Source organism: Columba livia, chromosome 2 (assembly GCF_036013475.1).
Source record: "Columba livia isolate bColLiv1 breed racing homer chromosome 2, bColLiv1.pat.W.v2, whole genome shotgun sequence".
Taxonomy (NCBI): Eukaryota; Metazoa; Chordata; class Aves; order Columbiformes; family Columbidae; genus Columba; species Columba livia.
The window spans coordinates 44,892,147-44,916,379 of record NC_088603.1 but is presented as its reverse complement, the minus strand read 5'-3'; the positions used below and the strand labels follow the sequence as shown (position 1 = coordinate 44,916,379).

At 42.1% G+C, this 24,233-nt stretch overlaps 1 long non-coding RNA gene across 5 annotated transcripts in view; it reads left to right on the top strand.

Annotated features, from left to right (window-relative positions):
* LOC110364334 (uncharacterized) overlaps positions 1–24,233 on the top strand; it is a 68,497-nt gene that overhangs the window by 6,363 nt on the left and 37,901 nt on the right. The window contains exons 3-6 of one of the 5 annotated variants that reach the window (XR_010470136.1): positions 2,468–2,615; positions 3,221–3,296; positions 5,560–5,626; positions 6,661–15,845. The exons of 1 other annotated variant lie outside the window; for it this stretch is intronic. This is a non-coding gene — a long non-coding RNA (uncharacterized LOC110364334). Of the gene's footprint in view, positions 1–2,467; positions 2,616–3,220; positions 3,297–5,559; positions 5,627–6,660; positions 15,846–24,233 lie in introns of those variants that run through there. 3 more of the 5 variants (XR_010470137.1, XR_010470135.1, XR_010470133.1) reach the window with 3 other exon arrangements.

The following is a 24,233-nucleotide window of genomic DNA, read 5'->3' as shown; positions in this document are numbered from 1 at the left end:
TGCATACAAATCAATTAAAATTAGGTGCATTTTGGAAAAAGTTGGGCCTTTCTGACAAGCCATGAAGCTTGGATTTTGTTGTTTGTTTCAGCTGATGGGCCTGACCTCATTTTAATTATTTAAAGAGCAAAACCATCAATTTCAAGATAAGAAATAAACAAATGGAGACCACTTTAGCTGATGTAAAGCAGCAGTTGCTCTTGTGGACTTCTGCTGTTCATCCTCTGTAGTGAATGTGGTTCTTAGTGATTCAGCAATATACTGTTAATTTTTGTTTAAGTTTGGAATTAAATTTTTCTTGAAGCATAAGAGGGGAAAACATGAACAAAGAAGGTAGAGATGATAAAAAATCGTGTGGGGCTTTTTTGTTCTCCATTGGGAAAGACTGCTTTTGCTGATGAATAGATTCAATTTCTCCATCTTCCGTACTAAGGGGTAGCACACAAAGGGATGCAAGTCTTGGGGGATGATACAGGCTTTATGTGCAGAAAGGTGCAAAGCTGGACCCAGGTTCCTTGGTGTCCTGGTGGGTCCCCATGGACCTCACCTGGTGGTGGATAAAGTCTGGCTGAGGTTTTGGCTGCTCTTTGTTCTGGTGAAAACTAGTGTACGCCCCAGAAGCTGACAAATAAGAAATAGATTATTTTATGGATTTACAGAATGTTTCTGAAGACTGATTTAGACCACAACTGAAAAAAAGTTCTAAATTATTATTTTGGTTAATTATCAAGGTAATGATGCCATGGGCAATTCCGGAGTGTATTGAAGGAAAATGACTGCCTCCAGCTGTCTTGGCTGTGCTTAGAGCAGTGAGAGCTCTGCCCCAAATCCTTCATCAGTGATAGTTCCCCTTGGTTGCCCTTAGCCAAGCCAAGAGCTCTTTGCTTTGAGATGCACCTTGCATTTCTCGCATCCTTGAACAGCTCTGTTAGCTCAAGCTTGGTGCTTTCACGCAGCTTGCCGGCATGGTATGGACTTTGGTCCTGAACCACTTAGGTCATCGAGACCTCTTAAAACAAATAATTTGCAAGGTTGAGACAAAAAGCACTGGCCGAGGGAGGAATGCCATGGACTGCAGTTAGGTAGAGTTTGCCTTGCTGACGGTTGTATAGCAGTTGTGCATCCCCTTGCATGGTGTCCTCCCAAGAGGGGGAGGGTCTGCAAAAGGCACCACAGCAGTCTCTTACCACCTGCTTTCCAATTCAGAGTTAGATAACCTAACCAGAATGGGGTTACTCTAGCCTAAAGAAAGAAAAATCTCTGTCTAGCAGTTAGTGACTCATTCTGCACATGTCGCACAGCTGCTCGGAGGCAATCGGCAGCCTCACTGTGCCAGAGCACGTACTAGAGCTTCTGAACTAGCTCTGGTTCCAAGTCACCCTCGAGGACTTGAGGGTTTACTGGAAGTCAGTGGCATGCTGTGGTAGGTATTGTATCAGTGAAGATGCTGGTGGCTGTACCTTAAATCTCTGCTGTTGAGTGATCACCAGGTCCAAGTGAGCCAGGGAAGGATCAGAGATAAAACTGAACAAAACCCAGGCACTTCTAGAGTGACTTATGCCTTGTTTTCCCCCTGCCCCAGTATGTTACTGGTCTTCAGAGCAATTAAGGAAGAGCACAGCCTGAGGAGCCTGGAGCTGGCACTGACAGGGGAAAGCCTGCACCCTAAGGGGAGGATGATGTTGCAGCTGATTCCAGAAGAATAGCCTCACAGAATCACATCACATCTTCCAGTGGTTCTCTAGCTAGGATGTAAAAAACAAACAAACAATAAAACCCCACAACCCCTACACACATTTTATTTCAAAACTTCAGCTTTAAAAGTTAGAGGACTGGAGGCTGGATGTGCAGGGACTTAAGACAGCCCAATCTGTCACAGATGCCAAGCCTGACCTTGGACACGTAGATAAGCTTCCCTTCAGCATTGCTTTTCTGGCAAAGAATTGGGTGAGATGGTGGAAATGGCATTTATCGACCTCTTGTGAGAGTGCTGTGAAGTCTTATGTTTGTAAAGATGTTTGTGATCCTTTGGGAAGAAGTGCAGGTGCTCCTGGCTGGCATTCCTGCTTCATAACTCACTTTGTAGGGGTGAGGTGAGAAGTGTGCTTTGAATCCCCATTCCTCAAAACCTGCTCAATGTGGACTCCTTCAAAAAATGGGGACAGCTTTCCTGGATGAAGGGATTGATCCTCTAAGCATTGGAATGCATTATCTAGCTGACCATCAATATCAGAGCTGCTGAAATGGGGAGTGTACAGGGTTATATACAGCCATCTTTTGGGGAAAGGAAGGGCTTTTTTTTTCTTTCCTTGTTTTAAGTGAAAGAAATGTCTGCTGGCCAGAGAAGACTGGGAAACGCTGTGTGCTCTGTAGCCTGCAAAGGGGACTTTGACACTGCTTAGAGCTGAGCAACTGGAGTGTGGATGGGATTTACTGCTGTGAGTGATGTGCCCTCTTCCCTCCGCAGTGTGCTCAGCAGGAAGGCTCCACATCTGCCCATGGCTTTCGCCCCTGGACAGCATCACTTGCTGGATTATGGAGACTGTCATTTATCATCACTGTCTCCGACTGCAAAAGACAGCCCAGTGCTCCTGACAAAACGATGGGAGAATTGGGTATGGTTGAGAAACAGCTTGCAGGGTTGGCAGGATTTTTTAAGTAGGAAAGTGATTTCAAAGGAAGAAAAGGAGGTGAGGAGGGAGGGGAAGACCCCCAAAGACCTACAGCAATAGCTTTACATTTGCACAGAGAGTTAAAATTTGCATGAAGAATGAAAAGTGGTGCAAGTGTGCTTGAGCACAGAGATAGGGATTATTTTTAAGAAAATAAAAGAAGGGCAGGAGGACTTGTATTCAAAAAGGTCAGCAGGATTAAGACTTCTCTTTGGAAAAGCTGATGGAACACAAGTAGAGTTTTCTGGGAGGGAAGATGCAATGTATAGCAGAAAAGGGAACAGATGGGTCACCTGGATGCTGCAGGGGAACTTGCTGGGGCTTGCAAGCACACTGTGCATGGGCAGCCTGGGAACGTGCTTCTTGCCATCCGTGTGCCAGGAGGCTGGTGTCCAGCTAGGCAACAAACAGCCTGTTTGAGGGGTACAAAGGCTGAATGGTAATGGGATCAACAGAACATTTGAAATCTAAAAACTAACAAGTCCTGGTACTTGTGATCTCATTTCTACTCCCATTAAAATCAACGGCTTTTCTGCTTTTGGTTTCAGCAGGTACAACTACTACACTGAAAGAGTCACCTCCCAGTGGATAAACACAAGCTCACCATTAGCATCCCTTAGAAAGGTATTGAGTATTCATGTACCTGTTTATACTGAGAGCTGTGGTGCCCTGTACTGCTTTTTTATTTTAGGGCTTGTTATTTATTCATGCAGTGTCAGTACTCTGGAGACCTCCTGATTTTCCTTTAGATATGTTTTCAGCAACAATAAAAGTGACTGTATGAAGCCCGTTTGCCTAAATCTTGAGCAGGGTTGATCAGGTTAAAAGATAATCCAACAGTGTTAGGAAAACAGGTTGGAGGCTCCACGCAAATTCAGCAAACCCTTCCATCAGAAACCAGAGTGCAGAGGGGCATCTGGCAGCATGCAGCGTGTTGCATGGGCAAGTGCATCAGGAAAGCCTGTACCTGTAGTGCCCCAGTGACATATGCAGGACCTCTGGTCACTACCAGCAGCTGCTGACTTTGTGCCACACGTGTCCATTGTGTGTTTAAATCCTTGCAAGGCTTGGCTGAAACGTGTGGTGACTTGCAGCAGAATGAGCCTGCAGAGTTGTGTGAACCCCTCCTCCTATACTGCACCGCTTTCACCACCAAGGTGCCTTAAAAGCCTCATGGGAAGTGTTTGGGGTTTTTCCTATTGACTGTCAGCTCCTACTTAGTCACATCACCAACACATAATCCACTGCCTGCGTGTTTCTCAGTTGCCATCCGAGTCTCAATGACTTCCCCTCGCGGCTCACCTTGTTGTTCCTCCCTAGCTGCTGCTGTGCCTGTCCCAGATCTGGGTGCTGTCACAGGCTGGCACCCCCGTACAGTGGTGCTGCGAATAACAGATGGTGCGAGAACTTGCATCTTAGATGCATCCCAGAAGAGGCACAGATGCAAGTTCAGGTTCTTTAGGAGCAGGGCCTTCTGAGAACACGTACCCGATGAGCAGCAATGGCAGCAGCAAGCAGTTGAAAGCTTCCATAGGTATCTCCACCCACACCCCATTTCAAAATAGTAATGAGAACATTCAGCAGTTGGTAGTCTAATATGTACTGGGATACACTTTTTTTTTAAAGCAGACTTTGCTGATTATTCAAGAATCATGTGATCAAAAGTTAAATGGTTTTTATTTTTCTGCATCCCAAAGGTTAAAGTGGCAACAGTTTCTTTGTGCTGTTTGACACAGAATCGAGCCATAGCTGCAGAGCACCATGGCTTCCCTTCGGTAGTGCGTGGCTGGTGGATGATAACATGTCAAATACCAAGGAACAGCTGAACAAAAGCTCTTTTTAAAACAAAACAAAAAAAAAAAAACATGCCAAACCTCACAGAGGCAGTTGCAGAACTGATTCTTAAACTGTTTTGCCCTTTTGGGCTGTGATTGCAAAGCACGTTAGATATATGTGCTCTGTCAAGGAAACAGAAAAGAGCGACTAAACCCTCTACTCCTTGCTTGCAAAAATAATCTAGGCTAAATCAAGCCATTGCTTAATTTAATCTGTCCTGAAACTTGGGGAAAAACACCGTTCCTGCTGTTTTCATTGTCAGAGGGTGTAACTCTGATGTCTCAGGACATGCAGAGGGAAAGGGCTGCCTTGTTGGCCTTAAGGATGTCTGTTGCTTACCTGCTGTTCAGAGTTACCAAAAATGCAGCTGAGATGTTTTTGCAACCTCCTGAAAAAGTTGGCGAGGGCAATGTCAGAAGCTGTGGTGTTCGATTGCCTCCAGAATTTTGGGAATAGAAAATTAAGGTGATGCAGGAGATGTTTCTGGCAGGCAGAAAAGGGGACGCGAGTTGCTTTGTATGTACCAGTTCTCGCATTGTCTGCATCTTGCTTTACGTTGCTTGCTTATGTTATAAATAGATCAAGTCAGGAATATGCCTCATTTATACAGATCTGCAAAAACCACGGTAAGCTTCTGGGTGTTGTGTAGATAACCTACAAAGGTTTTTGTTCTCGTGTCTGTTTCTGGAGGGGCCAGGCACTGTGTGTGATCTGCAGCGCTAACAAGAGCATAGGCGAGACAGGAAAAGGCAGAAGGGCCTTGGCGCAGAGCAGCGGGGGAACAACCTTTCCGTGCCTCTCACCCAGACTGAGAGGAGCTTAACCTTGCAGACTCTGAGCTGTTGGAGGATTTGAGGGGGCGAGATGGGGAGCGCATGGTTTGGCAAATCAGTGTTAGGGGTTAATGCTGCCCAGAGCAGTTTGACCCTGCAGACAGGTGCCTGGGGCTGGTGGGAAGAAGAGCCAGACATAGGGCTTCCCCTTGTATTTTTGCATTTGTCTCTCTCTGGTTTTATTTTTAATTTTTTCTTTGTTTGCCCTTGAATCCCAGGATTGATCAGCCCGGTCTAAAGCTGTTCCCTGGAGGCTGTGCCCTCTCCCACGGCTCAGCGAGCAGGGTGAGGCTGCTGGCAGCATCCCGACGGGGGTGAGGGGAGCCGGGCTGTGGGGTGCTGGGGCATCCTGGCTCAGGGACTCCCCATGCTGTGGCAAATGCAACTGCTCCCACAGTCCCTCTGCCTCCCTTAAAAATAAACCTGCAGGAGATTTTTTTTTTTTTTAAAAAAAAAAGGTGAAACTCAACATAGAGATTCTAGAGAATGCCTAATATTTTATGATTGGGAAAAAATTGTCTCTCTGTGTGAGGAGGAAACTGTGAGAATGAGTGTGTTCTGTAAGGATGACAGGGTGTGGCTCAAGCATCAGTAACACATGCTGGAAGAAAAAATGCTCTTTGTTCTGCAGTCAGGTGGGTTGACAACTATTCTCACCCATCCCTGGCATGCATAATACCCAATGCAATTAAAAGATTGGGAAGGCTTGACATACTAAAACTGCTGCAAATGCAGTAAGCAAAGAGATTCGGCCTAGAGTCTGCTTTTTTTTGTCTTCTTTTTAAACAATTAAGTTCCAAAGCTCATGGGTATAAGAATCCGTGTATTTGTGTTTCATATAGCTGCATTGTTTTAATATCAATGGCTTGTGTGTTTAATGCTTCAAATGGTAAGTTAAAGCTCTCTAGCACTGAAATTTATACTGGCCTACGTGTGACTAAAATTGAACCAAAGTGTGCATTAAAGTGTACTGAAAATGTGTACATCCATAGACGCATGCAGCACAACAAATCGACTCATAGTGACAGTCTTGCTAATTGGAAAATAATTTCAAAGCTATTCCTTTTAAACTATGCTTGTTTGTCTGGCAGGTTTAATAACATTTTACAAAAAAAAAAAGGAAAATAAAAATACATTCTCAGTTGCCTTTAGATTGCTACAGGCTAAAACAGTATCTTGAGCTTAAAAAACCCTATTATCCTCTCTTTTTTTTTTTTTAATGCTTTGTTCATTCTGCTATATGTTGGTTTGATTAAATGACTAAATTGTTGCTGTCTTTTCCCCCTGAGCATCGGAACTAAAATTTGGTCTCATTGCAGTTGCTGGCAAGAAGTGAAATCCTTGCGAAATCCTTATGAACTTGTTTGTAGACAAGCAAGAGGGATTGAACGTACAAAGCAATGAAAAGAAGATATGACCAATACACATCTCCTCTCTTCCCATTTGAAGTAAATTCTTTTAAGTTCAGGATCAGGAATTTGGACACTTAGTTATTTTGTGTGTCTGTATAAACATGTATATTTTCATATCTTCTAAAGATGTCTTTTTCTTTTTTTTCTGGGAGGAAGAGAAATCTACTTGCAAATTTACATCTTGTGACATTTCCTTACAACTGCACGCTGGCGTATGTACTGCTAGGGGCCAGCCCATCATTTCTTGGTAAAAAGAACCTTTCAGCTCGGTTACCTCCTGTAGAGAGCTAATTTTCCAGCAGTCAGGCTTGATCTGGATAAATAATTAGAGAGCGCGCGAGAGAGATGAAGATGATCACATCAGCGCTGTCTGTAATTCAGTTAATACAGCCAGACCCTGTGATTTCGCGTCTGCAGCGTTACTTGCGTGGTCTCAAAAGCCGCAGAGGCGAGCAAGCAACAAAGCCAATCGGTTACATTTGTCTTGGAAGAATTAGCGGCACTTTTCATTCATTTGTCGAAAGGCAGCAAACAGCTGCAGCATGCATCTGCAGCACGAGAAGGTGATTCTTGACACGTCCGCTCTCCCCACCCCCTGTATGCAAAAATTTCATCGTGCAATCAATGCTGGGGTATTGCCATCCTTAAGGACAGCTTTTTTTTTTTTTTAATTTGCAGTTTGAGATGTTGTGGTGGTTTTATATTTGAGTTAAAATCTATATCTTGTATAGCGGAGTGAAAGCTGACTAGGTGAAGCCTACCATTTTGGCATTGCTTGGGTTTTTTTGTGGGGGGGGGGGGGGTTTAAGAAGCTAGTCAAAATTATCTGACAGAAATACTAAACTGCAGAGAAGATATGCCTGGTCCTTTGAGTAAGCGCTAGCATTTCACATGACTCTTAACGTCAGTGGAAGTGATATAGTTAAAGCCAACTACATTCTCGTACAGTTTTTGAGGATACATTTGCTATTCATGCAAATTTGTTCCTCCTGCGTACAGTGCTATAAAGGGGTTAAAAATACATCTTTAGTTCACTTTATTCCCAGTGGTAGCTCTGTTGCATTTATACATGGATCAGATTAAAACAGGTCAATATCTTTTGTGGAAGGTCTTTTGACACTTTGGTGCATGACTGCAGTACACCTACCTTGAGGATGAATGGACCCGGAGGAAATCCATGCATTAACAAGAACACAGCCTAGGGATACTTTAGGATCACATTCCTTTATTCATCAACTAAATCAAAGGCTTGACAGAGGATACTTTGTCATCGAGTCAGTCTAAATAACACTTTTTGGGGTGACAGATAACTTCCGCTGAAGAAATAAAACCATGTATGTTGTTAGGCAAGAAATATCCAAATGGTGTGGGTTTATTCTGTTCTTTACACTGCATCACTTGCATTAAAATATGTATGTATATGGTCTATCTGAAATTTTGCAGAACCTTATTAAAAAAAAAAAATAATGTATTCAGGAATTGCCTTATGGCAGGAAGTCTTTGTCTGCCTGTTTGCTTTATTGCAGTTGTTTACCGCCTTGAATTGATTTTTGGCTACCAAATCAGTATATTGAGGATGGCTGGGGAAGGCAGGGTGTTGGGGGGGTGCAGTTCTGCAGTTAGCAGGACCAAGGAGCTGTTTGCTGCCTCATGGTGTGTTGGGTTTTTTTTTTTGCACCCCCCCTTTTTTTTCTAACTTGGAATTTCCATATTATAAAGAGGAAGAGGCTTCTTTTCGATATAATGGAGCCATTAACATCTATTAATAATGCAGACAGGGTAAGTAGCTGGAGTTGGAGCTCCCTGGGGGCCTCGTAAAACAGATGTGCACTATATCTTCCCGGATTTGATAGCTACTGGGGTCGAGGGGGTCGCTGTGGTTCCCGTTTATTTCCTCTGGCAGCGGTTTTCTAATTTAAGCACCTCTGTCTCCTGGCTACAGTTGCCTGCTGTGATGCGGAGGGGGTGTTCGCGCATTGTCATGCCTGCTGCCGGAAAAAAAGGGGGTGCGAGCAGCGTCCCCCCGCCTCGGCGCTGCCTGCTGGCATGCTCGCTTTCGCCGTCGTCTTCCCAGATGCCTTTTCTGTTCAAGGTGGTGGTGGAGCTGGGCTCTTTTGTTGAATTTTCTTTTTTTCTTTTTTTTTTTGTTTTGTTATTTTCTTTTTCCTTTTTATTTTTTTTTTCTCAAAAGAAATTAAGGTAAGCATTTCCTTCTCCTTGCAGCTGCGGATTTTCTTTTATTTTTCTTTTTTTTTTGCATGGAAAGAAAGAACTATTTCAGCTTGCAAGAGCATGTAGTGTATCGCTTGAGGTGAGGTCTAGCCCCTGGTGGGAAATGTAGTGGCCGTATCCACTTTTTCAAGATTATGCTTCTCAGTTTTAATTGAGTATATTCATGGTGCTGCCTCTGAATAGATAGCGCTGCATGTTCTTTCTATAGCTGCCTGCATTTAACTCGGAGAGGGTGAGGTATATCAGAAGGACTTAAAATTTTTTATGCTGTTTCTTTAATTGCAGATTACTCTGCAGAAGTAGTGGTAAAATATCAGTGGTCATAGTGTATGGCAAAAAGTCTTTATAACCAGTACTATATCAGATGTATTTGCATCACGCAGGTTTCATATTGCCTTCAGTCAAATATGAGATGTGAATGTCTGTCCTTGTGCGCACTTCTATTGCAATGTTGTCTTGCTGTATGCGTTTAAATGTAGAGGTATGCGCTTCTGCTGGCTTGTCACAGATATGAGGAGGGAGAAAAATCCTGGTATCAGGTCAGATCCTTTTCAGCTGCTTCCATCAGCTGTGTATTACAGCTAGAAGTTTAGAACGTGCAGAAAGGTAATGTAACTCCTTGGAAAGGAACAGACAGGACAGTTATTTCTCTATCTCTTTATTCTTCCATTACTGTGTATGCAAATGGCCATTAGTCTCTCACTGTGAGGAATACTGTATTATACAGGGAAGCGTAATTTCTGCTGTATATCCTACAGTAATACCCTCAGCTGAGAATCAGGTTGCATATGTCTTCTCAGAAATATAAAGATACATCAGGTAGAAGGAAACGACAGAGGCATGAGCAGGGTTTTTTTGGAAGTGCTGCGCAATATGGGGTTTCAGCAGGCAGCTGGCAGAATAGGGTGGAGGGACCTTAGTCTTCCCACAAATTCATTGAAAACTTAAAATAAAACTGGTTCTGGCTTACCACGCGCTTAGAAACCCTTACTGTACTGCCTTCTTCTGTCTATATATGAGACAGTGCATATTAGCTTGCCTGTCCCTGTGAATGCACGCTGATATACCAAGTGCTTCACTTAGAATGGGACTGTGTGATTGCTACCAGACCTGTATTAAACTGGGGTGTGAATGCACATGTTAATAAATTGACTACCTGGCATATTTTAAAAGAGTAAATATTTATAACATTAGTTCCTCAAATGTTTTCTCTCTCTAATAGTGTCCAAATCCAAAAGACTGAAATTAAATAATAATAAAAAATGTATGTAAAACTTGCAAGAAAAAAAGGCTTAAAAGCAAAACTATGCTTTTATGTAAAACTTTGTTATTTTTCTTTTTTATTAGAACCAGGCTATACTCTTTTAATATCTAGATTGTTCCTCTTAACTTTCTGATGGAATTCCAGTGTAATAGTAATATCTGTTAGACTTCAGATATAAATGCACAGATTTTATCAAAACATCTAAATTAAGTAATTAGTGTGTGTAACATTAAAACTAATACATCTGCAAATAACTTTTTAAATAGGGTAATTTTTCTTGGGAAAACTTTCTGCCTGTTACTTCTGGTTATTTTGTTTGCTGAAGAACACAGGGCATTTGCCCCCTCATCATAGAAGAGGTCAATAAGACTCATAACTGACATGTTCAAAAGGACAATAAAATACTGTGGTTTTAATCAGATACTTGAGTCAATGCTTTTTATTGATATTTTGTTAACTTACGGTCTGTTTGGTAAACTCTTGTTATGTATTTGTATCATTCAGCCCTTTCTTTATGAAATCATTGCATGAAGCTACACCTGCTGTTAGTGCCTAATGATTCCTTTTCTTCTGGCTCTATAAAATAATCCCTTCAGAATTAATTGAAGACCTAAACATTAACGATCATAAAGAGAGACTGTAAGATGGAGCTGTACATTTTGTAATTTAGCTATCATTTGTTAAAACAAAACCAACAAACTTGAAACCATTTTGTTTTGTGGCTTCAGTTGCTTATTTGGGCCCCTTTTGGATTATCAATGGGAAATTTTACATCTTGGGTGGCTTAATATTTAATATCTGATTATGTTTCAGATTATGTATATTTCTTTTTTGCACTGGTAAGGGTTTCTCTGCGAAATGAGGACAGACTGTGGATTTTTGTGGTGTTGGTGTGTATTTTAGTGTACATTTTCCACTTATTTTCCTCTGAGGGGAAAATACACACACAAATACAACCTGTAATAGGAAACAGTAATTTTAATGACTTGTATACTGTGATTGTCCTCTGGATGATCAAAACCTTTTTATTTAAGGTAGGATAACAAACAAAGCTGGAAGCAAAATTGTCCACTTAGGGAACTTAGCTGCATATAAAAATACATTGCTAGAAGCCAAGCTTCCGCATTCTTTGGGAAACAAAGGAAAGATCCTCTTTCCTTTGTTAATGGTATTTATCATCTTTAACTCATTAGTTGCTGAAGGCAGAGATGAAATGTTGGAGGGGTTAGAGATGATCCATTGATAAAATTCACATAGGTTCTTTGAGGAATGCCTGTGTGCTGGTGTTTTGCAGATGAAATACACGCAAAAACACATAAGCTGCAGGCATTGCTCCTCTTTAATGCTCCTTAAAGAACGCTGAATTTTTATTGTGTTGATGTGTGTGCTTAATGCCCTCTAAATAAAGAAGAACAATTGCAGGATTCCTTTTTATCTGAACTTTGGGTGCGCCCTTGTGCAAAATGGAAATGCTTTGTGAGGTGTTGATGAGAAGGGAACAAAGTAGAAAGTAATGTGAGGCTGCTTTACGTGACAAGCTGTGATTTGGACTATTCTGAAAATATATCATTGTCATTTTGGCTGAGCAGTCTTAATTTTTTTGAATAGTTAACCTTTTTTAAGTGATTGCAAAGAAGGATCAGTTATGGGTTAATATAGAGCAGTATACAAAAATACATGTTTTTCTTTTCAAGTTATCTCCTTTTTGTGTTGAGGGAAAGGATATGTCCAAAAGGCGAGGAGTATTTTTTCCTTTAGGTAGGTGTAGCACTTTTGCATGCTTTTTCCAAGTCCAGTAAGTTCTCCTTTAATTGAATTTTAAAGAACAGTGTTTCAGTGGATGCCTCACTACATTGCATCTTGCTTACATGGGGCTTACAAATCCATAAATAATTTGCACAAATTATTTTTTGTTTATTTCCTTTAAATCATATATATATGTTTCTTGAAATCTATGTTAAAGGGAAAAAATTCTTCCTTCTAGTGGCTCTTCTATGTTTTTGTGTGAGATCTTTCAAACCTTTAAGCAGGATCCTTACTTGTGATAACCTCCAGCATGTTGGTGTGAGGGGAGGAGCAGAGATCTAACAGCTCACACTCCAGACACCCACGCTGATTGCCATAGAGGAAACTGGGTACAGCAGCAAAACTGAATAGTAAATATAGAGTAAGAAATTGTGAAAATGTGGCAAGTTATAATTACAAAGAGAGGACCTACATCGAGCTGAATACTTTTTTCTGTACATGACACAAGTGAGATTATTTGCAGGGGGAGAATCCTCAAATTTACTTATTGTATTTACTTTTTATAAATGTATGTTGCTGTGTCTCCTGATTTCTGATTGACTGACCTAAAAAGGGGGGCTCATTCTTCTCTGGATTGTGACTCTGGCTTCCTACTTTTAAGAGTCAGGACTGAGTACAAAAAGATGTAGCACTGGTGGTGAAAGCTGAAGAGCAGCAGTGATTCTCTGTGGATATACTTTTCCCCATCTTTTGTTCAAGTCAGATATACACAGCTGTACATGTATTTCTCTCTGACTTTACATATGTGGCAGAGGGGCTGTGAATGCACTTTGGAGTCTTCAGGGATTCAACACACAGGTACCAAGGATGTGCAGGGATGCGCTTGCAGAGAGCCCTTTTGAATTTCCACATGTGGGAGTTGGAATTACTTCTCCCAGAATCTTCCATCAGGGAGAAGATTATTTGGATTGCAGAAATATATAAATTGGTTATTCATCCAGTGTGCCTGGAAAGACAGGAGGCTGCATTTGTGTACAGAATAGGAGATGACTACTGATTAATTATGCTATAAACCACACATAGCTTATAAACATGCACGTGATAAATGCCTGTATCATACACCCTTTTCCAATGTATCCAGGGACAACTCATTAATTTGTCTACCTGAGGACTGCTGCAAATATTCCAAACACCCACCCCTTTTAAAATAAAACAAAATAAAATAAATAAAACCTGCCAACATGGTGGGATTTTTTTCTTTCTCATTGCTGAAATGGTGAATTTCCCCCTCTGCAGATCATACCTATTTGTTGCTTATGAGATGCTGGAAAGTGATTGGCAGGTCATGAGCAGCCTGGACTGAAGGAGGGGGGCGATGGGGACCCCCAGGCTGGCTGTGGGGCACAGCCTTTACGTCTGTGGGAGAAATGAGCCCTGGGCTGTGCATGGGAAAGGGCTGGGGGGACAGTGCTTTGGGTAGAGCCCCTTGTCTCCATCCCTTGCAAAGCCTCTGCTCTTGGTGCTCAGGTGGGAAGGGGAGTACTGCTTTTGAGGGTTGAAGGAGTTAAGAAAACATGACTTGGTACCAATTTGCCTACATTTACTAAATTGCATTTTATTAAATGCAAAGTCACTTTCCTGACACTGTAGCTCCTTTGCTCTGACCTTCCTTCAAGGGCACCTGTTATGCCAAAGCTATGACTTTCTTCCTTGAGGAAATAACATTGCTGTCCCTCCCTCCTGCCTATTTTTTTTATGCCCCAGCACTTAATTTCTCTGAGACTCAACGTATCTTCTTTGTGTGTTTCGACCACGAACACCGCATAGGGAGATTAAACTGCTGTGCATGACAATTATGTGTACATGAAACTCCTCATTAGCCTCCGTACTAAAGAAAGGAGAAAATAGATGTCACAGAAAAAAATTCTGCCCAGTCTTGCTTCTGCAGCAGACGAGTGGGAGTGCTGAAGTGCCTCTTCTGATTGCGGAGCAGCTGTGCGTAGGTTTTTGGGCAAACCTCATCTCCAGTGCTAGATGATCAAGGACCGCAACATGCAATTAGGTGGTCCTGGTTGCATGGCCAAACCAGAAGCTGGGGTACCTCTCGGGTGAAGGTGGTGTCTCTGAGCCTGAGCATCTCCATGCATCTGCATTGCTTCATCCACAACCCTGTGTTACCTCCAAAACAAAGCAGCACAGCCCCATCCTTTGTGAGACCACGGCCCCCAGAAGAGGGGCTGGAAGTACTCGGTGCTTGGTGAGAGAGGGTTCGGGTCTTGTATTCATGTTGAGTCACTGCCCAAAGACGTGCCAAAAGCCTACTGCAACTGGCAAGCTGACACATCACTTTCTGCTTGAACAGCAGAAAGGCTTTTCCTCCAAGTCTTGCAGGCTCCTTGCTCTGTTGGAGTTGAACTTTGAACCATTTTAAATTCATAAAACATCTAGGAATATGCAGATTTTCATATCCTAAGTCAAATTCAAGAGCCTATTAAATACTATAAGTATGCTATAATTGGCTTGATTAGGCTAATATTGACTCCAAGTGACACTTCAGTGACATCAACTGTGACAACGGAAGTGACATTTCTTATTTTTAGGGAGGATGTTGATCATGGCTTTTTCAATTGTCACTGTGGCATAATGCTCATAGACCAACATATTTCTGGCAAGCGTGACGTGTCCCTTCTCTCCATTTGCAGGGGTGTGGATGATCAGACTTGCTGTTCTCAGTAGGGTTCCTGTGCTGACAAAATGCAGCAATGGCATTTCTGTCAACAGAAGCTCATGGATTTTCAACCTATTCAGAATTAGAATATCATGAGAAGCCATTCTTGATTAGATAGCAGTAAGGTTTACCAAGACAAAGGAGGACTGACAATGTAAATGGTAACGTCTATGAAGCAGTGGCTTCAGTGGTTCAAGCGTATGATATAAAAGCATCAGCAGTGCAGCATCCTTTCTTTCTTCTCCTCAGCAGCAGACTACATATTTTCAATTCTTCTATAACTTTCAAAGGATACGAATTTCTAGTACTTGGCATCCAGAGAGGAGCAGTTCTTGCTACCGTCTATATACCTGGTCCTGCATAGCCTGCTGACTGTCAGGCTGATACTAGATGTAAATAGTGATCTTTCCTGCAAAGTTCTTGCCAAGCATTTGCTGAGCCCTGCTTTCGATTTTGAAGGTTGTGTGAGCCTCAGTAATATAAGCCCATAGTGTTCTTTGAGCTTATGTCCTGGTAGGCTTCATTCCCAACAGTCTATGAAGGCAGTCTCTGAAACTGTCCTCTAATCAGCAGCCAATGGCTGTAGGCAGTCCTTTTATTGAGGGGAAAATTACATAGTTTTGGTGAAACTTGTTCTCTCTTTTTTCACCTACATTTATAATTGTGCAGAAGATAGATGCAGAATTATTTTAATCATGAGAGTTGAACAACCAGCTTATAATCTTGGTAGATCACCATGACTGGGGTACCTCTCCCCAAAAGATTCAATGCAGGATTTCTGGTTTGTCATGCAGGAAGTGCAACACAGATTGTAGCTAAGCAGATGGGCTACTGTCATTGTCTTTTCCAATTGACTAGGAATAGCCATATCTGCTGTTTTATTATTCTGTTTTCACCTGCTAAGTCTTCATTTTGAAGGCCCTGGAGATACAGGATTGTACTTTCTCAGTCTGTTCCCTGGGTAATGGAGCTTTGGTTACTTTGGCCAATAAATTCTGCTGTGATATATATCATAAGTTGGTGAGACTGCAGCCTGGGTAGGAACCTAATTAAATTGGCCTGTGCTTCCCATCTTTCAGTCATTGATTGGATTTTTAACCAATATCTTCTAAGTAACTTGAAGGAATGCAGGTGTCTGTACAGAACCTGTACTGCAATACAATATTTATTCAGCTTCTTCCAGTGTGCCAAGCCATTTGTACAATAACTTCACATCCAGATCTTAAATGCATTTGATGACTTGATATATTTTACACAAAAAGAACATTTTAACAGTAATTATTTTCCCTATGTATTCCTGTTGTACTTGCTTGCCAGTAGGCTTGTTGAAATAAAACCCATGGTAAGTCTGTCACTCCTAAAAATCAGAGATTCTTGTCTGTCATTCTCATGATTACATGAGACAAAAGTCTATAAAACAGATATTTACTACAGATTGGGTCTAATCCAATTACTTGATTTTGAGAATGGGGCTTTTTTGAGCTTTATGGCTTTTGTGGTCCTGAATTCTGATGCTGAACATTGCCCACCTCATCATCCTTGCTGATGGCAGAGGAAAAATGGTTTATTCCTAATTTAATATTTTCTATGTAAACATTCAAAAGGTTCCTCATCCTTAATGCTTTGGATATGACAGGATGAAATTGCATATGATTAATCAGGGCAGTATGTCTTGTTGAACGCCTATCCAACGATACTACCTACGTTCATCTAATAAGTTGCAGCTCTGAGGCTAATTATCCAAGACTAATAGTCATGTTAGTCTACTCACATGTGATGCTGAGTCTATTCATTGTTGTCGTATGATCTTCCAGAAGACCATTTACCATGATAACTTTGTAATTTAAGAATTGTTTAATGGTTATGTTCAGGTGAAAAGGAGCAAATAACCTATTCTGTGTGTCCTACTTGATTTGAAATGTTTTTCTTCCCTAATCAGTGAATTTATTTCATGTTCTAATGTAAGAGTCTCTGCAGTTTCCACCACAAAATTGTGAAGCTATGCTGTACATGCTTACAGAAGTCTGGATTACCTCTGTTTTGGTGAATCCAGCTTTCCCTTCCCCTTGATAAAAGCTAATTGATGCAAAGCTTGGAACATCGTTCCAGCTGGAAGGATAGTTGTTATCTGCTAGAAATTTGTTTGCTATCCCGAAGTCAAAGGAATGTAGTGTAATGCAAGAAGACCTAAAAATAGGAAGTTTTTAGCATGGTTTATCATTGTAGTGGATCAGCAGCATTTAGTTGTGTGTTGTGAGGTAGACAGTGACAAGTTTGTCACTTGAACTTAAATTTTAAAGGATTTTGCTTGCAGCTGTGTTTCTGTGTGTTTCTAGCAAAGATCATTAGATAACAGCAAAGTTCATGTGTGGGATTGTCTGAGAAATGAGAGCACCTAGAAGTGGCCACCAACTCAGCAGAAGACTCCTGTGAATGTTGAATTTCATAGAGTTCCTATTTTCAGGACTGACCTGTGTTTGGCTAATGAAAGGCTGCTGCTGGCTGAGTGACTGACAGGCGTAAACCCTGTCCTGTATGTCTCTCTTATCCAATTTAAAATCTGTTTTAAGCACTACCACCAAAGACCCTGCTTAATTGTTTGTTTTTATATATCTGTAAAAAGGAGAAAAGTAGGTCTGCCTGTCTTTAAAATGACATGAAGAAAGAGAGGGAGAAGCACATGGATTAATGGTCACCTAGACTGGAACATACGCTAGGTGATGAAACTAAGTGGTTTTCTGTTTATTTCTATTGATCAGAGCTCACAAAAGGTTTTCTGTTCCAGCTGTAGGTCTGTGTGATGATCTCCTTAACCTATCTGGTCAGTTGTCCTGGTTTTGCTTACATCTGAGAAAATCCTGTAGGAAACAGCGATAGAGCTGGGCTCTGTGGTCATGCTGTAATACTTCACTTGCTGAATAATGCACACCCTTAATTACAAACTCAGCCACATTAAAAAAAAAAAATGTTGAGGGCTGACATTTGCACATGAATTAAATGTGTGATGCGTTTGTTGTGGAGGCATGAGGTTGTAGTTAGGGTTTCATGTGATATTGTAAAAGGAGATGAATGTATAGCGTGCTTCCTTATCAGCAGGGAGCAGGAACCAGTTCTCTGTGACAGTGTGGAGCTGGTCTGTGTCCCCAGCTGTGTGCCATGCAGGCACTTGCATGGGTTTGGGGCGCCCATCTAGAGGGTTTCCATTAAATAGATTTTAAAAATACTGGAGAAGCAGAGTTTGGTGACATAGGAGCCGGGAGTGCTTTTTTGGGTTTGATCCCAGGATTTCCTAATCTGCTGAGGTGGCAAAATGTCCCCTGTCTGACCATGACACAGTCCTTGGGTACTTCAGCAGGGCTGTCTGGCATTACCAGGTGCCCCTTCAGAGAGGACCTCAAGGCTGCTCTTGGTTGCTCCGTTCTCCAGGCTGTGAGTCAGTGACAAGGGGTGGCCCCTTTGGTGGCAGCGACAAGGTTGCCCAGCCGTCTCTTGGGCCACCTCATGTTAAACATCAGGGAGCTGCCTGGGGGCACGAAAGGGTGACTTCTGGTAAAGTCCATCTGTCTGTATTTTTTTTCTTCCAGGATCTGCTGTGGTTCCCAAGCTTTGCTGCTCTGCAGAGCTCACACACAGAAATTCCTGTTTCAACCTCAACCCATCCCTGGCTAATTTTTCAAAGCAATTTGCTTGTACAGCTGTCTCCCCCTTGCCACACCTACGCAAAAGTCTTTTATTGTTTTCTTCTTGCCGCCTTCTCCCAGCTTATCCCTATAGGAACTGAGCTGTACAACGAAGGTGGTTATGAAATCTTCCGCATATTGGCAGGGTTGATGTTTTCCACATCTGTCACCTATCGAGTCAAAATGATATTTTTAATTTAATCTACAAGTCTTGCTTTTTATGTCCAACACAATAGGTGGGATGGGCCCAGCCCTCTGTGTGCATGGTCTGCTATTCTTTCTCTCCCGAGACAGGAAGGCCCCATTTCCCCATCTTGTTGACATAATTTCAGGATTCTTTAAAGCCACCCGTGTGCGTATGTAAGTGGTTTGCTGAGCCGTGCATAATGTGGTCACTTGAATGCTTCTGGAATGCATAGGTATCGTGTGAAGATAATGATCCATATAAATGCATTTCCTAGCAAGAGACTCATCTATAGATGGTGTGTGTGTAGGTTGCCTTAAGCGTTGGAGCTGATTTTGCGTTTTGTTCCTCTCCCTGCTTGCTCAGCTTTAGATCCGTTTTTTTTTAGCTTTATATTTTTTTAAAAAGGTTTTCTTTTGTTAGGTGCATTAGAAATATTAATTGTACTCACAGAAAACCACAGTAAGGTGCGTGTATATCAAAAACCACTATGCTCTTCATTTAGAGGAAAATTGCAGATTATTTTCCTTAGTGATTTGAGTGGTTCATTGCTGCTCGGTGGGAGAAGAAAGTAGAAATTTAGAAATCTGCACTCCATTTTTTTGTTGTTTGAGGAAAAGTGTCAGGTTTTTCACACATGGTTCACCCTGGGTCTGCAGCCTTGCAGGAATGTTGTGCTGTTCTTAAGAGCTATAGAAACAAAAAAGTAAAGATCTGCAAAACGATTAATTAAAATCAGCTCCAGAATACTTTTTTCTTTCTCAGCGAGACAACTGAGATAATTGTCAATTTTGGGTGTCAGTTGGTGAGGGGTGGAACTTCCTTTTCCTGTCTGTATGTATAAAAGCATGGCTTCTCTTTGATGTGCCAGAACCTCATGGTCACGTCATCCCCCATGGCCCTTGGTCCTCCTACTCCGAGACTTCTCATCACCCTTCCTCCTGCAGCACAGCCCCATAATTTCCTGCTGACGCTGTGGATCGTGCCCCTCGGGTGCCTGAAGCTGGAAAGCAATTTCTGCAATTAGTGAGCATAAAAAGTAATGTTGCCCTCACCGGGGCCATACGAAGACTGCAGTCTGGTGTCATGAGTCAGGCCCTGGACTGGAAAGGAATCACATCACTGTTTAATGGGGAGTGTAGGTACTGCCAGCATGGTCTTTTTAGGGCTTCCTAAACTGGTCTTACATGGACTGTCAATCTCGAACATTTTTACAGTTTTTTCTTATGTTAGTCTCCATATTGACCTTCTGGGAAGCCTCTCTTGACTTGTGCCTTTAACCCTATTTATTCACAAAGAATGAAAGTTACTGCTGCATCTGTCTGCATATCCCACATTTTGGGTATTGAATGAAAACACATTAGCCAAAAGGCATGCTCCTCATTCATTAGATGTCATTAGTCTGAAAGCGCTTCATTTGAAGCATATTGCAAAAAAACCCTGAAATTAGACCAGTTCTTGATTGAGAAATCCATACATTTTCTGACCTTATGTCAACAGAAGAGTTCAATTACTTATTATTCGTGTGTTCTAAGAAAAATCTCACTACAGACATGCAAACTGGAGAATAGGGTAAGATTTAAAATAATCTCCAGAAGATGTTTTGTCATTTAAAAACAAAAGGAAGCAAGTTGTAATTTTTGACCCACATAATCTTGCCTTGATTTTGGAACAACATAACCTACGAAACTAAGCCTGTTGGTCACAATCTAATGCTTTAATGAATGCTTAAATTTAAAAAAATAGCATAAATATGCTCAGAAATGTGAATAGTAGCTCGATTTGGAAAACCACATTAACATTATTAATCAAAAAACTGAAGACAAACTGCTGACAACACTGATCCATGTGCAGCATATTAGTGAAACAAGGAATAAGGCTTGTACTTCGAGATCATCTTCATACTGCAAAGCCAGGATGTATCCATCATGTCACTAAATGTCATTTATAATCCATTGTAGAATAAACTCCTGAGTTAACATTTCTACACTGCAGGCTGCCGGAAAAAGCAAGAAAGCTTTTTAACACTGTTCATGACTTGAAAACATTGATAATTGGGGATCAACATAAAAATACTGATAGAGCATCCCTATCAGAGTCTATGAATGAAGAGGATGCACCCCAAGAGAGTCCATGCTACACAGCAGATTATTGGGTTTCCAGAAGAGTAACTGGATAAGCTTTTCTCATAGCCAGGTATCCACAAAGGCATTCTTCCTGGGGCTAAAGTGACATTGGCCTGAAATCAGTTTGTAAATCACGTTGTGCATCACAATGCTGCCTCTAATTATTATATGTATTCTAATTTAGAAATAATCTCTTCTCCAGAGCTTTCAAATACTGCCTTACCTAGTCAAGCAAGATCTTTTTTTAATGCTTCAGCACATTTGTGTGTGTAAAAGGAAAGCTGTGACAAGGTTTTGTGGCTCCTGAGCTGGCGGGTTTTCCTCTACCAGTTGACCCCAGAACATCAACCCAGTGAAATACCTAACCTTTCCCACCTGGCAAACCCTGGCTGGGTTTGTTCTGGTGCTGCAATGTCAAACTTCTAGCTTCTTCCTGGGGAAAAAAAGGTGCCTGCCAGAGAACAGTGGCAGGATTTTGTTATCTTCCTCTGCCGAGGGGACAGGAACACCATGCCAGCTTCTTTTAGTCTGTCATGCTCTAAAGAGACTGAAGGGACAAGGATTTAATCTTGAAACACACAGTCTTTGGCTTGTCTGCCACGGTTGCCAGTCGCTTTAGGGGCAGGGGCATTTGTCCCCTGCAAGAGAAGGAATCATCCTGAGCCACCAAACACTGGTGTGCACCAGTGACTTTTGGCATCTAGCAAAGTGCAAGAATTGTACCTTGCTATGTAAAAGATGCAAAGTTGTCATCACACTTCTTTTCTTTACCAGTTCTGTAGGGCATTTATTAACACAGTCTGTGTGAAAAGCGATAGCTATTTGTCTTTATTCTGTCTTGTCCCAGTATATTTATTATATTGTACCGTGCTATATTTATGTCATTGAACATGCTACTCATTTTCTTTTTGGTGTGTGGATTAAGAACACAATTCTGTCTCCTTTTGGATTTGTTGCTAGTGCCTTCAGTGAGCAAGTAAGACCACAAGATTCATAGTAAATGTTGTTATCAATGAACATTTGAAGCAAAAGGTGAAATACTTGCCTTAAGAACACCCTCTAAGAGACATGATAATTTGTTCAGATGTACAAAAATGTTATTCAAATTATTGACATGTGAGAACCAACTTTAGCGAAGGATTCCTATCTGATCTCATCACATTCACAGCAGTCTCCATGTGTCACTTGTGAAAGGACAGGCTCTGAAGTTAAGCAAAGCATACACAGAGAGATGTGTTTGCAAGTTCTGGCACGGGTACAGATGCTGGCACTTGATACTTTTGACTGTATAGTTTAGCCCTTGCAGTGGCAGCGGACTTCCACAAACCAGAGGTGAGAAAGGAACAGGATCTCACAGTGATTAAGTTACCTGAGCAAGCAAACACACACGAGCACAAAAAACCTTGTGCATTGAGCAGTGTTTGTGTTACAGCCAGAATACATTCACAGGTTCAATTTTTATGCACTAAATAAGGAAACACATCTTTTTTCATGAAGCATATTTGGAGTCTCTGTCTGCTCTTGTTGAAATTGTAGCGATTTTTCAGTTGACCTTGGGGCTGCGTTGGAAGAAATGAATGTGATGTAAAAGAGAGTGCTTGGATTTACAGGGGAAGAACCCTGAAATTATTGTTGCACCTGTTGGTGTAATGTTAGACCACAAGCAATAATTTCTGTCAATTGTTAGCATTGTTGAAGAAATCCACACCAATGCGAAGGTTAGCTAAAAATATGCCGCTAGGCTTTTTTGTAATACGCGTGACGGTCCTAAGTTTTTAAAACAGTATTAAATTTGCATTGAAATACTACTTTGCGATAGGATAGATATTTGAACATGTGTTTTCACTTTACTTAAAAGCCACAGAGCTAGGATTCAGTGTCCCTTTTTACAGCTGGCTTCATCAACGTTGCTTGAGTCAGAACCCAGGCCTGTGGCCCCCATGTTACCTACCCGTGACATCATTTTCAGTGGCAAAAGAAATACAGAATCTGAAATGGAGGAGGAGGTGGAAGGGACTGCAGGCTCTAGTCTATAATTGGAAATCTTTACTTTTATTAAAAAATGTCTTAGAAGCTTTGTTGTTCATCTCTCTGTATAAGTGCGTATATTCTCATTGTCTGCTGTTCAGAGGAATATTTTTAACAGCTATGGAAAGGTCCTTGGGTTACACGTGTGAATAATAATTTTTTTACTTTTAAAGGAAGTAATCTGTAAATCCCATTAGTTATAATTTTCAATTTTTGTCTTTCTAAGCATGTTTTCACTTCAAGTGTTGCAGTTCTTAAATCTAATTAAAGAATCGCCTTTAGTTCCCACCAGAAAGTCAACCTATTGTAGGTTGTTTGATTGAATGTTGCAGATGAACAAATGAAAGCCCATACCCGTTCTGTTGTGAAAGAGCTAGGGGGACATTCCTTGGGTGTGGAGCGGGGTTGTCTGTGGTTGTCCTCCTTGCAGGAGGTGCAGTCCCGATCCTGCGCCAGCAAGGCTGTGGGAGGTCCTGGTGGGACTGGCAGTGGGTGGACACAGGAGGCACACTTCCATCCAGCGCTGTTCTCCTGATGCCTTCCTGGGAGGTGATCCCTGTCAAGGGGAGAGGGTCATGAAAGGAGCCTTAACCACCAGTATCAGTGCAGGCTGAGGGGTGAAGGCATTGAGAGCAGCCCTGCAGAGAACCACTTGAGGGTACTGGTGGATGAAGGATTGGACATGAGCCGGCAACGTGCACTTGTAGCCCAGAAGACCAATCATATCTTGGGCTGCATCAAAAGGAGTGTGGCCAGCAGGTCAAGGGAGGTGATTCCGCCCCTCTGCTCTGGGCTGGTGAGACCCCACCTGAAGTCCTGTGTCCAGCTCTGTAGCCCTCAGTACAGGAAAGACATGGACCTGTTGGAGTGGGTCCAGAGGAGGCCACCAAGATGATCAGAGTGCTGGAACAGCTCTGCTGTGAGGACAGGCTGAGAGAGTTGGGGTTGTTCAGCCTGGAGAAGAGAAGGCTCCAGGGAGACCTTATTGCAGGCTTTCAGTGCTTAAAAGGGGCCTGTAAGAGAGGTGGTGACAGACTTTTTAGCAGGGCCAGTTGTGATAGAACAAGGGGTAATGGTTTCAAACTAAAGGAGGGAAGATTCAGGCTTGACACAAGGAAGAAATGTTTCACACTGAGGGTGGTGGAACACTGGCCCAGGTTGCCCAGAGAGGTGGTAGATGCCCCATCCCTGGAGACATTCAAGGCCAGGCTGGGCGGGGCTCTGAGGAACCTGATCTAGTTGAAGATGTCCCTGGTCATGGCAGGGGGGTTGGACTAGATGACATTTGAAAGTCCCTTCCAAGCCAAACTATGCTATGAACTCTGCCCTTTTGGCAGGGGTCCTGGCAGGCAGCGATGATCCCTCTCCTGATCAGCATGGTACATGGCCTCCCCCTCCCCCTGCTGCTGCCAGCCTGGCTTTGTGCTCTGCAATATCTGATAGCAGCATCCATGGAAACCACCACTGACAGTGGCTTGCAAAAGAATTTGTT